This window comes from Bos javanicus, chromosome 8, assembly GCF_032452875.1.
Source record: "Bos javanicus breed banteng chromosome 8, ARS-OSU_banteng_1.0, whole genome shotgun sequence".
Taxonomy (NCBI): Eukaryota; Metazoa; Chordata; class Mammalia; order Artiodactyla; family Bovidae; genus Bos; species Bos javanicus.
The window spans coordinates 75,403,607-75,417,038 of NC_083875.1; the positions used below are offsets into that span (position 1 = coordinate 75,403,607).

The 13,432-nt window shown below is 41.5% G+C and overlaps 1 protein-coding gene across 1 annotated transcript in view; it reads right to left on the minus strand.

The window, feature by feature from the left end:
• APTX (aprataxin) overlaps positions 1-13,432 on the minus strand; it is a 34,974-nt gene that overhangs the window by 4,895 nt on the left and 16,647 nt on the right. The gene's annotated exons all lie outside the window — the stretch shown is intronic.

Genomic DNA, 13,432 nt, shown 5'->3' on the forward strand with positions numbered 1-13,432 from the left:
CATGCTAGCACCGACTTTGGTTATCCAACATTTTTTTTTTCTCTTTCAAGTTTTTACTGCTTTCAGCAGTTGCAAAAAACCAATTATGTTGCTTTAGAATACAATCCTTGAAAAGAAAACAAAATTATGCCTCAAAGAGAATCACTTTACAAATAGTTCTGTAAAGAAAATTAAATAAACATTTTAAAAATTTAAATAAAATTAAAAAATAACAAAACTAGAATAATAGCTAACAAGAAAGACATCTGAAATATATTGTTAGGTAGAAAAAAACAGCTGCAAAATGGCATTTATAGTGTAACCCCATTTTTGTAGAAAGAAAAGAAATAAGCATATTTTTGCATATGTCTAGAAAAAATATCTTAAGGAATCAGGAATCATTTTCCTAAGGTGTAGGACTGCTGAGACTTTTATTTTCAATGTCATTTACTTACGTGTTTGACTATTTTACAAGAAGCAGATTTTTCATAAGCATAAAAAACAATAACAATGTTAAAATAAAATTCATGCTGTCTTCTCAAAGAATGAGCTCCTGGAAGACATGAATGATAGATAAGCACTCCTCTATATACTATCTGCTGCCACAAATAAGGGGATTCTTAATAAACACTAACTTTTTTATAGACATAAAACACAAACAAACTAGAGTTTTGAACTCAGAGTTGACCTCATAGACAGGACAATTCCAGGAAAGTGCTGATACTTTCCCCTTGGAATACTTCTGCCTGGAAATCTGCTGGAAAGTATATTAAGCAGAGTTTCAAGAGCCCATCAAAGGAGTTCAACCTATACTAGAATCATGATGACAATGTACTCAGCAGGGGAAAACTCTAGATAATTACATGGTGTATAAAGGCTTTCCAGAATCTGCTTCACTTCTCTAACAAAAATACTGATTATTTAGTGTGTGAAACCAGCATGCACATAGTAGGTTTTTGCCCCTTGGTATATACTGAGAGAACCCCAGAAAATACTTTCTGCTCAGCATTTTTTGCCTACCCTGCAAAGTGAAAGTGAAAGTTGCTCAGTCATGTCCAACTGTTTGCAACCCCATGGCCTATATAGTCCATTGAATTCTCCAGGCCAGAATACTGGAGTGGGTAGCTGTTCCCTTCTCCAGGGGATCTTCCCAATCTAGAAATCGAACCCAGGTCTCCTGCATTGCGGGCAGATTCTTTACCAGCTGAGTCACCAGAGAAGCCCAAAAGTGAAAGTCACTCAGTCGTGTCCAACTCTTTACAACCCCATGGACTGTAGCCTGCCAGGCTCCCCGTCCATGGGATTCTCCAGGCCAGAATACTGGAGTGGGCAGCTGTTCCTTTTTCCAAGGGATGTTCTCAACCCAGGGATAGAACCCAGGTCTCCCGCAGAATCTGCAGGCAGATTCTTTACCGTCTGAGCCACCAGGGAAGCCCCTACCCTGCAAGAGACTCTATGAAATATGCACAAAGATTAAGGCATGAACTCCAGAATACTCCAGTTTAAATGAAAATACATTTGCTAGAAAGTAATGTAACAGTTAAATATTGCCCATAAATGCTGCTTAACAGATTGACCCAAAACAGAGAGGCATGCAACAAGAAGCATTTATTCTCACATTCATAAGTCTGCAGGTGTGATGGGAGAGTTCAGTCTCATGCTGTGGGTGTGTGCTATGGGGGAGCAACTATGCTCCACATGCCATCACTCTTCTGGGAAGAGTTTTCATATTTAGCCAGACTTAAAAAGAATACACTAAGGAAACAGCACAGAAGGAAAGGGGGAAAGTGGGGTCCAAAAATATATAACATGCTGGACACTGTCCATGAGGGAGGAAGGGCTGGGGGAGGTGCCACAGTGGAGGTCTCTGGAAGAAAACAGAACACCCTCATGAATGAAATTCACTAGTGAAAATTCAGGAGTGAAGAAAAACAAGACAAGACAGCAAGAAAACATAGATACATGAGTGTAAAAGGAAATCCCACAGAAAGACAAGTTTTGAGAAACCTGCACATAGAAGTAAACCTGTTCAAGCACAAGGTGCTTCTCCATTCGAAACTGGCATTTCTTATACGGCCATCTTTGGTATATTACCTGTGGCTCATGATTCATAATCTGAAAGAGGTTGTAAACCACTATGAGAATCTCTCCATAAGAATCCTTTCTACAAGAAAAACAAATGCCTGTGGAGGGAGAGGGTGATGTACACGTTTTTTGTAAACCAGGCAGATCAGAAACTTCCTAGAATTGGAGCCTTGAACAAAGGGATACAATACCTTTTACATCCCTCCTCAGAGACAAGGGAGAAAAGGAGAGAGCACTAAAGATGCCTTGAAGTAAATAAAAAGGCATGCCATTATTCAAGAATCTAGTATCTAAAATCATTTCATGAACATCACTGTTACTATGGCAACTCTTCAATGTGCATTCAGTGATTTTATAATATATTAACACTTTAATGTAAATCAAACTATATTGGCTGATTTGGCCTTGACTCCTTTTTAAATATAGATTGTTTTGTCTCATAAAATTCATCAGAACTGACTCACCAATTAAATTTGCTTTTTCCTCTAAAATGCCTATTGAAATGACACTATAAAGGAAAGCCTTCCATGTTTTATCTCCCACCACCACCATCATTCTATACATACACACACACACATACCCATAATGTCCACTAGAGACCTAGCTCCTGTCATCAGAATCCATTCTGACAATCCAATATGGTTAATATGCTTCCCTTTAAATGATAAATTAAAAACCATCAAAGTCAAAAGCCTAATGATATTTTTTAAATAAAATCTGACAAGTTGGAGGGAAGGTTCATCCGGAAGAGTAACTGTGTAAGAGCCAATAACATGTATACTGGCTGGCTGCGGCACTGAATGTAGATTATTTATCATCTGAGTTGGTCTTCCCCAAATGTTCACCTTCTCATTAAATAGATTGGTTTAGCTTCTCTGACTTCTTTTTGTGACCTCTCCACTTCTCTCATTACTTGAACTCTTTGCCACAAAGGATATCTAAAACCAAAATCTTGACCCTTCTCCTCCCGATGTTCAGGTCTAATTTGCTCCTCCACTTCTCATGATACTTTATGTCTGAAGTCTGGTTTCCAGGCCACAAAGCACTCACACATGAACTAATCTATAAACTTTATCACCCATTCCCACACCATCAAAAATGTCTCCTCGAGTCCAAGTCAACACTAAAAGTAGCCCTTAGGAACCAAGAGGATTCATTCCCAAAACTCAAGGATGGTTCAATACTTGGAAACTTAATATATTAATAATGTGCCACATCAACATAACACACAAGAGAGATCGTGGGACTTTAATGGCTGCCGAAAAACATTTGTAAATACAAAAAGGAAGTTGCTGTGTACAACAATTCTGAACAAAATGTAGTTGACATCTCTGCAAAAAGCGATTGTGGTTGTGGGCAAACAGAGAAGATCTACTTTTCTAAACCTAGTGATAGAGAAATCAGATCCAGAACGTGAATTACCTTCATTTGTGTCATTCTAAGGCCCAAGTGAACCTGTTAAAGGCTTGGAATGTGGCCCTGCAGGATGTTTTTCAGTCTGTAGAGGCCTGAAGAACTGATATGACTTGTTAAAATTATTGGCCATGTTTGGCTTTGCCAGCTATTAATATAAATAACTGTTGATTGCATTCCCTCATGACCTATGACTCTTAATAAAAGTTGGTTTTTCTCACATCCTCAAATACATATTCACAATAGCTAATTAGAAATATGCACAACATAATGAAATTTAAGTTACTCACATCCTCATCATCCAGAGAAGATTACCAATTAATATTTTAGTATATATTGTCTCAATATGAGTTTAGGAATATAAACATTCTTGGTGTTTAGAGAATTCCCTGGAGGTCCAGTGGTTGGGGCTCTGTGCTCACAACTGCTGAGGGCCCAGGTTCAATCCCTTGTTGGGGAATTAAAATCCCACAAGCTGAGTGGCCTCAAAAAGAAAACAAAAACAGCATTCTTGGTATGTATAAAGACTTAAGTTTGTCACTGGTGTTAAAACAATTACTTCTGTGTCCCAAACAACTCAATGGGATATTAGAGGCTACTAGACTAAAGAATTTTAATAACTTCTTAAGGAAAGAGATTAAACATTTGTCTGCCTCCAAAATACAGGAGTATTAGATGTTTTCCCATTAGTAACAGAATGAATTTCTGTATGTGGTTTGGAAAAAGGCCCTACCAGATGGTTCAAAGCAATCTAAGGGATACACACACACACACACACACATACACACACATACCCCAGGTGAGGGTCTAAAGGATACACACACACACACACACACATACACACACACACACCCCAGCTGAGAACCTCTACCCTAGGAAATCCAAATATTTTTGTATAAAAAGTATGTACATGGAGAGGATCCATAGCTTTCACCAAATTCTCAGAATTTGTGACTCCATCAAAGTTTCAGGAGCCCTGGTTTGTCAAGTTCTTTCCAGCTCTAATATTTTGATATTGAGGTTGGGGCACCTATTTTGCCTGCTTAAAAGACAGAAGTAATGGAAGAGCTGGAGGACAGAGAGGAAGCTAGGTTAATTTATCAGAAAAAGGCTTTGAGGGAAACTAGCTACAGTCCATGGGGTCACGAAGAGTCGGACACGACTGAGCGACTTCACTTTCACTTTTCACCTTCATGCATTGGAGAAGGAAATGGCAACCCACTCCAGTGTTCTTGCCTGGAGAATCCCAGGACTGAAGCGACTTAGCAGCAGCAGCAGCAGCAGCAGCCTGTGAAAAATGCACAGATAGCCCTTCATCTTCTCTGGATCATTCATCTCACTTTGACAATGCTTCCTCTAATACTGAACCATCAGAGAATTAACATCACTGTAAACATGATGCCACTTTACGGAGATTGCTTAAAAAACTAGGAGTAAAACTACTGTGTGTGTGTGCTTAGTTGCTCAGTTGTGCCTGATTCTTTGCAACACCATGGACTGTAGCCTGCTAGGCTCCTCTGTCCATGGAGATTCTCCAGGCTAGAACATTAGAGTGTGTTGCCATGCCCTCCTCCAGGGGATCTTTCCAACTCAGGGATTGAACCGAGGTCTTCTGCATTGCATGTGGATTCTTTATCATTTGAGCCACCAGGGAAGCCCAAAACTACCATACGACCCAACAATCCCACTACTGGGCATATACCCTAAGAAAACCATAATTGAAAAAGACACCTGTACTCCAATGTTCACTGTAACACTATTTACAATAGCTAGGACATGGAAGCAATCTCGATGTCCATCAACAAATGAATGGATAAAGAAGCTGTGGTACACATATACAATAGAATATTGTTGTCAGTCGCTAAGTCATGTCCGACTCTTTGTGACCCCATGAACTGCAGAACACCAGGCTTCCCTGTCCTTCATTAGGTCCCTGAGTTTGTGCAAACTCATGCCCATTGAGTCAGTGATGTCATCCAACCATCTTACCCCACATCATCCCCTTCTCCCTTTGCCCTCAATCTTTCCCAGCATTATGGTCTTTTCCAATGGAATATTACTCAGCCATAAAAAGGAACACATTTGAGTCTATGCTAATGAGGTAGATGAAACTAGAACCTATTATACAGAATGAAGCAAGTCATAAAGAGAAAAACAAATACATTAATGCATATATACGGAATCCAGAAAGATGGTACTGATGAACCTACCTGCAAGGCAGCAGAGGAGATGGAGACATAAAGAACAGACTTATCGACATAGGAGAGACAGGGAGGAGAGCATGGGATGAGTGGAGAGAGCAGCATGCAAACCTATACACTACCATATGTAAAATAGATAGCCAGTAGGAATTTGCTGGACTTCCCTGGTGGCTCAGAGGTTAAAGCGTCTGCCTCCAATGCGGGATACCTGGGTTCGATCCCTGGGTCAGGAAGATCCCCTGGAGAAGGAAATGGTAACCCACTCCAGTATTCTTGCCTGGAGAATCCCATGGACAGAAGAGCCTGGCGGGCTACAGTCCACGGGGTCACAAAGAGTCGGACATGACTGAGCAACTTCACTTCACTTCTTCAGGAATTTGCTGTATGACTTAAGGAACTCAAACCAGGGCTCTGTGACAATCTAGAGGGGTGGGATAGAGTAGGAGGTGGGAGGGAGGTTCAAGAACTCATTTTGATGTATGGTAGAAACTTACACAATAGTGTAAAGCAATTATCCTTCAATTAGAAATAAATAAATAAAAATAAAGACACTTTTCAAAGATACGCCCAGGAGAAGCGTCTATTTCCAGTGCTGCTTCCTGGTATATATGTGATAGGAACAAGAGTTACTAACCTTGGGATCAACGTAAGAAATGGGAGGAAATGAACTAGCATATTTTTCAGTGTCTACTATGCACTTGACATGTCTAAGATCCCCATCTGATAAGTGCCAGAATCAGACCTCAACCCTGACTCTAGCTAATTTTAGACTAGTTAACCCCAAACCAAATGGCCTCCCCTTATCAATCATGTGCATTTTATATTCTTACCTGTACCGTGGTTTTCTGTCAAACTTCTATCTTAAATAGGAGATCAGTTAAACACACACAAGCCTATTTTTAAAACCCCTCTATATTTTATTTTAAAACACTGATTCTAAAATATAAAATAATTACAGAAAAAAAACAGAATAAAAATAATTTTTTAATAAAATAAAAACAGAAAAGCAAACATAAAGTATAAAAGACTTACATAAAACTTCTTTCCCAAAAAGATTTGGAATAAAGGACAAATTAAAATTTTACTGTTCAAAGACTGCTCTCTGGTGGCCAAAGATAATAAACCCTCTAAAAAAACAACCTTTCATAGAAAAGATATGGAAGACCTCAAGAACGATAATCTGTAACATTATATGAGAAAACATTAACATGTTTATGTTCCGCTAATTATGATCCATATGATATACTATGCTCACAGACTGGCAGCAGGATATCTATCAGAACATTTCCAAAAGCCAGACGCACAACAGACCACACACTTGACCATTAAACCCAGCTGCAGCAGCGGTTGTTTCCTCTGTGTTTTTCAGAGTATCACATGGTTTCATTCCTTCATCCCAATTTTATTGGGATCCTATTAAGTTGCAGGTACGCTGAATTTTATTGGGTACATAACAGAGAACTAAAGAAATAGCATCTGTTCTAGAGAACCTCATGTTCTGATGAGAAACAAGGTCCCCACCCTGTTAGGCTGCACATCTGTGACCTACATGAGCCCCAGAGTCAGGGGTGGCTGTGAGCTAAAAACTTTCATTTGCAGAGGCACCTTTTTTCATTCATGTGAGACATATGCTAATAGATTCTCAGGTGGGGTATTCAGATAGTGGTGCCTATTGGGAGGGACCTCTCTTCAAAATCTCGGGTATATCTTATGCCTGACAAGCTGGAGGGATCACTCTTTAGTATGTGACCTATTTCCTCCCCTTGTTCTGTCACGAATATTTTCCCCTTCACGGTTTCTTAAAAGCAAAAGTTAAGGTTTTCCAGTCTCTAGTCACTAAGCAATCCTCTGGGTATATGCTAACGTAGAGAAGTTGTTAACAAGAATGGAAATGCAGATAAAAAGTAGCAGATAAAAATCCAGCTGCTCTACTGACTTTTTAGGCAACTCCCAAAGCCCCTTCCTCTGCCCTGACCCTGGCCTCCTACCCCAGAATACAACCAATGAAACAGCAGCAGAAGCCAGTGGTCTACTGGGGAGCCAGGACATGGAAGTGACTCAGGACCCTGGCAACGATAGCCAGTGTTAAGAGTACACCCTACAGCTTCCAGAAAAGTTTCTGCAAAAGGTCCTTGGCTAGTAACTATTCAACTTGAATATGATAGTTTTTCCTCCAATCAAGGCAAACAGTACTGGCCAGGGGTGGGAGCAGGGGGTTGTGTCAACTTTCAATTTGTGGCTGCCAGAAGCCAGGACTGTGCCTCCTTTAGTCTCAGATGCCAGGATGATGGCATGTGGTGAAGGGAGCTATGAGTGTGCTGGGATGATGTGTGCAGCCCATGTGAGTGGTAAATACATACAGTTTTGTAAACTGCTCTTCCCTGTTCCTTTTAAATCTAGTGGGGCCATCAGTCCTACAGCCCTCCGCCTCTCACCCCTCAAGATGGCCCTGTTCCTCAAGATGGCCAGAGAGCGTCATCCTCCTAAGAGATACAGTGGTTACTCCAGAGACAAGTATGTGACCTAAGAAGAAGAGTCAGGGTCCTTTTTCTACTTTGGCAGAAATGTCAGGGAGAAGGACTGTGCTCTCTCTCTGAGGCCCATGGCTACTTTTGTTGCCTTCTGGAGAGAGTCATCACAGGAAAGCAGAACCAAGCAAAGCAAAGTTCCAATGATGTCATTTAAACCCCTAGATTCGGCTATTCCCCATGCTCCCCACCATGGGTCCAGAATCAGCATAAGGTGAGGCAGATGTAGACTTCTTTTAAAATTTCCTTTAGGGTCAAGGCAGGGATGTAAAGAATCTCTGTGCTGTAGAAAATTCATCTGCCAATTTTGGTCTTGGGAAAAAAGGAAACCGTGGGGACACAGCAACAGGAGCTAAGTAGCCAGGGCCTAAAGCAAGCTGTAAGGCCCTCACACAGCAAATGCTAAATTGCTTGTGATTATGGATGACTTTTTTTGCTTCCTGTTTTTTTTTGTTTGTTTGTTTGTTTTCTTATTATGTACATGTCAGCTTTCAGAAATAAATGTTATTTTTAAAACCTTAAAAAAATGAAAATTAAATTAAAAAGTTGTAAGTCCCTCTTACAGCTAAGAGGGACTTTAGGTATTATCCAGCCCAAGGCTCTTGTTTTAAATATGAGAAACCAAACCAGAAGGGAAAAAGAAGTTACTCAAGAGAATACCCGTTAAAGCCTCGCAGGTCAGGTGGGGGTCATAGTTTAGTAGAGAAAACTAGGATTGATGAGTGCTAGACCATCGGAGTACCTGAGCCTTTCACAATGATACTTGTTTAATCCTCACAGTCAACCTGGGATTATACTTTCTAGCTCAGTTTCATAGATGATAAAATTCCGACCAGAGAAGTTAAATAACTACCCCAGCATCACACAGCTAATGTGGAACAGAGCTGAGCTTCCAATACAAGCCTAAATCCCTTTATTCCTATTCTACCTTTAGATAAAGAAAATATTATGAGGTAAGACAAGAAGCAAGTGGCATTTAGCACTGATGCCATTCCTTATTCTTAAATGAGATGTCAGTAACTTGAGAGCATCTGGGAAAAGTCAGGAAGACTTCCAATACAGGCCAAGATCTGGTTTAAACTGCTAAATGAGCCCTTTAAACCTCCAGGTCCCAGCAGCCTTCTAAAAAATGACAAAGTTGAAATAGATGGTCTCAAAATAAATTAGCAAAATGAAACAGGGAAAAGGAATTGAGTAGTGAGTGGCCCAGAATCCTAGAACTCCTTTGCCACTGCCTGGGGCCCAGGCTGTTTCCTTCCCTGAGGTCTGGGTGGAAAGCAGCTGCCAACATAGGAATTGGCAGGCATTTGAGGATGTCACTGATTTGATGAGTCATTTGATAATTGCTTACATAATGCTCACTTTCCAGCCCCTCTTGAATTGAAAGCATCAGAACCCTAATCATTAGGAGACTCTACGACCCAAAGCTCATTCCTTGGTGATAGCTTGTTTGCTTAAAAAAAAAAACAAAAAACAGATTAAGATATGAATAATAGATTACTCCATTTCATAGAGGCTAAAGGACTTTGAGAGCCCTTTCCTCAGGTTGCAACTTAAATTGGTTTAAGGCCTGTTCTTCACACTCTCATGTAAGACATTCACTTGCTCAGTTTCAGGTTCCAGTTCGGCTCTATCATATCTTACCTACCTTCTCCTACAGCAACAGAAGAACTTATTATAAATGTGACTTCTTGACTAGTAAGGATCCATCCATATTCAATTGCTTTAACAAAACTTCTGCCTTGTCTGGCTATAATAAGATCAAGATAAAAGAGAACATTCCTAAGGGAGAAATTACTAAGATTTGGCATCACAAATGTGACTTACATGCCTGTGGTCTATTTTTTTCATGTCAGTATGCCCTGTACCTTGAGAAGACTCCACCCAATTGCAATGCAATGATAAATCTGGGTTAAACAGGCAAAGAAAGGTAATTTTTTTCTAGTGATATTATCAACAATAGCCCACCTAGGGGAGGGAGTGACATGGGACTTATACTCCTCAATATTTTGCATCCTCTTTCTGGCCCTTACAAGTCATTATTTATATTTGTTCTTCTAAAAGAGCTATTATTCAAGCTCACCAAGTAGCCTAGCTGAAAAGAGAATTTAGAGGAGGTCACCTCACTTCCAATTTTCCTTCATCATACCTCACGTTATACTGTCTGAGACAGTGTCTCTCCTTGGTTGCAGTTTACCAGATGTTCTCATCTTGATTTTAATACTGATATGCTAACATTATTGATTAGGTAGAAAATTAAATTGTATGCTTCTGCAATATCTTTATTTTTTAAAGTTCACTGGGCACTTTGTCTGAAGTTTAGTTAAATGTTCCCTTAATTCTAAGTGCACTAGCTGGGACCCCAGTAGAACCTCTGCCTTGGTTTCAACAGTACGAGCTGCTACAAGCTGTACTGGGTCTTCAGTACAGTTTATACTATTAACAGGCTGTATGTAAATACTGCCACTCCCACTGTCTTCAGATACAGTCACGATGCAGCGGATCTATTTGTGCAGATGATCAGTACAGTTTTCCCTTGGACAGTGATTGTGGTAAAGTACATTCAATGCCTTTTAGACAGTTTATGATGAGCCTGGCAGCCGAGGTTTCCAAACCCCTCAGACCCACTGAGAATTTCCTTGTTTCCCAGGACTCCTGCAGGAGTGTGGTGGCTAAACTGAGCCAGCAGCTCCTGGGCCCCAGTTCCATCTCTGGCCAGAGGCCCCCAGGATGTGCATGTACCAAAGGGCTGAGGGAGGAGCACTGACACCCAAGGGAGTATCCCAGAAACCTCCTCGAGATGGGGTCTGGCCCCTGGTCCTCCACAGCGATCCCAGATACCTCCTGAAATCACAGACACATGGTGATGACCCTTTTCACCACCCCTAGGGAGTCTATGGGAGAAGGCAATGGCACCCCACTCCAGTACTCTTGCCTGGAAAATCCCATGGATGGAGGAGCCTGGTAGGCTGCAGTCCATGGGGTCGATAAGAGTCGGACACGACTGAGTGACTTCACTTTCACTTTTCACTTTCATGCATTGGAGAAGGAAATGGCAACCCACTCCAGTGTTCTTGCCTGGAGAATCCCAGGGACAGGGGAGCCTGGTGGGCTGCCGTCTATGGGGTCGCCCAGAGTTGGACACAACTGAAGCGACTTAGCAGCAGCAGCAGGGAGTCTATGGAAGGGCTTCAGGAATTTTATAAACTCTCAATTTATATAAAATGTGTATATATACATTATCCTGGGGAGGGCCGCCACAGTGAAAGTGCAGAGTCCTAACCACTGGACCACCAGGGAACTCCCTGTCATATATATATTTTTTTAAATCTCATCTATGGAAGAGCTCTGTGGAAGTCTCCAAGTAGGTATTACTGGAACAGAGAGACACAGTTAGGCCAGTTCTGTCACAGATGAGCCCTGAATCTCTGAAACCTAGCCATACCCAATGTATGTGATGGGCATCCAGATGCCAAGCTAAGAGATGTCCCTGAACTTGTAGAGACTCTTAATGATCATCCCAAGTATGGTCTGGTCCTTGAAGGGACTATTTGCCCCTGGATATCAAAGAGACAAACTCAGAAGAGGAAAAATATAAATGCTCTGAGTCTCCAGCTAGCTACATTCATCAAGGTTCCAAGCCAAGCCTCCAGGACTGACCTCTGGGCACAAAGAGGGGAGTGAGAGCCACTGAAGAGGAGTAGTCATCATCTCAACCTGGCCCTAAGACCCAGGGCCAGAGGGGCTCCCTCCAACTCCTGCAGAAAGGGAGGGCTGGTCGCTACAGCCAGTCACTGTCCCTCATCTAACGCCCAAGGACTTCCCGGATCCTGAAATAATACTGACCCTGCAGAAGGAAGCAAGGCCCACGACCGGCCCAGAAAGCCCACTGGAAAACGCAGTTTGTGTCCTGGCTGGGCACAGCCTAATCTGGAAGCTTCAGACATGGAATATACTTTGAAGCCAAGGGCTCTTTATACTATGGTTCTCAAACTTTATTATGAGTTTAAATGTTTGTTACGTAGTGCAGATCCATAGGCTCAGGGGACTGTGATCCAATACTTCTGGGGTAAAACCCAAATATTTACATTAAAAAAAAAATAAACTAGTAATTGTGATCTCAGGAGTCCATAGAAGGCATACTCCATACCTTTACAAACAGTTTCTCTGGGCTTAAAGGCTTCAGATGTAGAGACGGGGCTAGATCAAGCGAACCCCTTCCCCATCCCCACCACTCCCCTCAACAAAATAAAAGCAGAGGCTTCCAGTTATCTTCTCTGTGCCAGATATTATGCTAAGTCTTCTACATGGATTATTTTATTTAATCCTTGTCACCCTGAAGTTCAGGGAAAGTCAGTCACTTGCCTAAGATCCCTCAGCTCTGAGTACCTGAGCCAGGTTTGGGACCCAGATCTGAATCCAGAGTCTGTTCTTATCCAACAAGCATTACAGTGCCTAATAACCTGATGACTCTGAAGGAAAAGCTATGAAGCCACATCCCTTCCACAGCTGAGTCAGGGGAGAAGGCCATGGGCCACAAAGTAAGGAAGCATCAGTGCAGCAGAGGACAACTGCACAGGCTCAAAGGTCCATAGCTGAGCCAGACAGAAGGAACTAAGGATAAGTTGGGCTGACAAGGTAAGGACTACACTCCTGGAGCGCAAGAGGAACAGAGGACATAGATGAAGAATGTTGGACAAACAGGGCTTCAAAGGAACTGACCGGCCTCAGAGAAATCAACAAAAGTCATGGAAAGTTATGATCAGCACAGGCCCAAGGCCCCTGCAGGCCTATGACACCTGCTGGTTAGTACTACATTTTACTGTTCAGTTGAGCGGGAATGTAATGAGTTCTGTGCACTAGAATCAAGACCAACCATGGAGCCCAGGACCTTTTATAGATACTTAGATCTTCATCCTTTAGAGGGGCATAACAATAGGTCCTACCCGAGAGTTACACTCTGTGAGAAGATTTGGATAAAGGTACTAAGCATAATACCAGAAACAAAGAAATTGGACAAGTGTTAGCTGCTGTAATCATTAATTACTATTAAGTATAACTGTACTCATACTCACCAAAAAACCACTATGGCATCTTGTTTATTTGTGAAAGAAAACAAGGTCAAATGTGGTCTCCATGGATTGAGGTTTTCCTCTCTTCAGAGAGAAGTTATTGTTAAGAAGATTTTTTTGGGGGGGGGATGGTTTACAAACAAGAGCAAAAAAA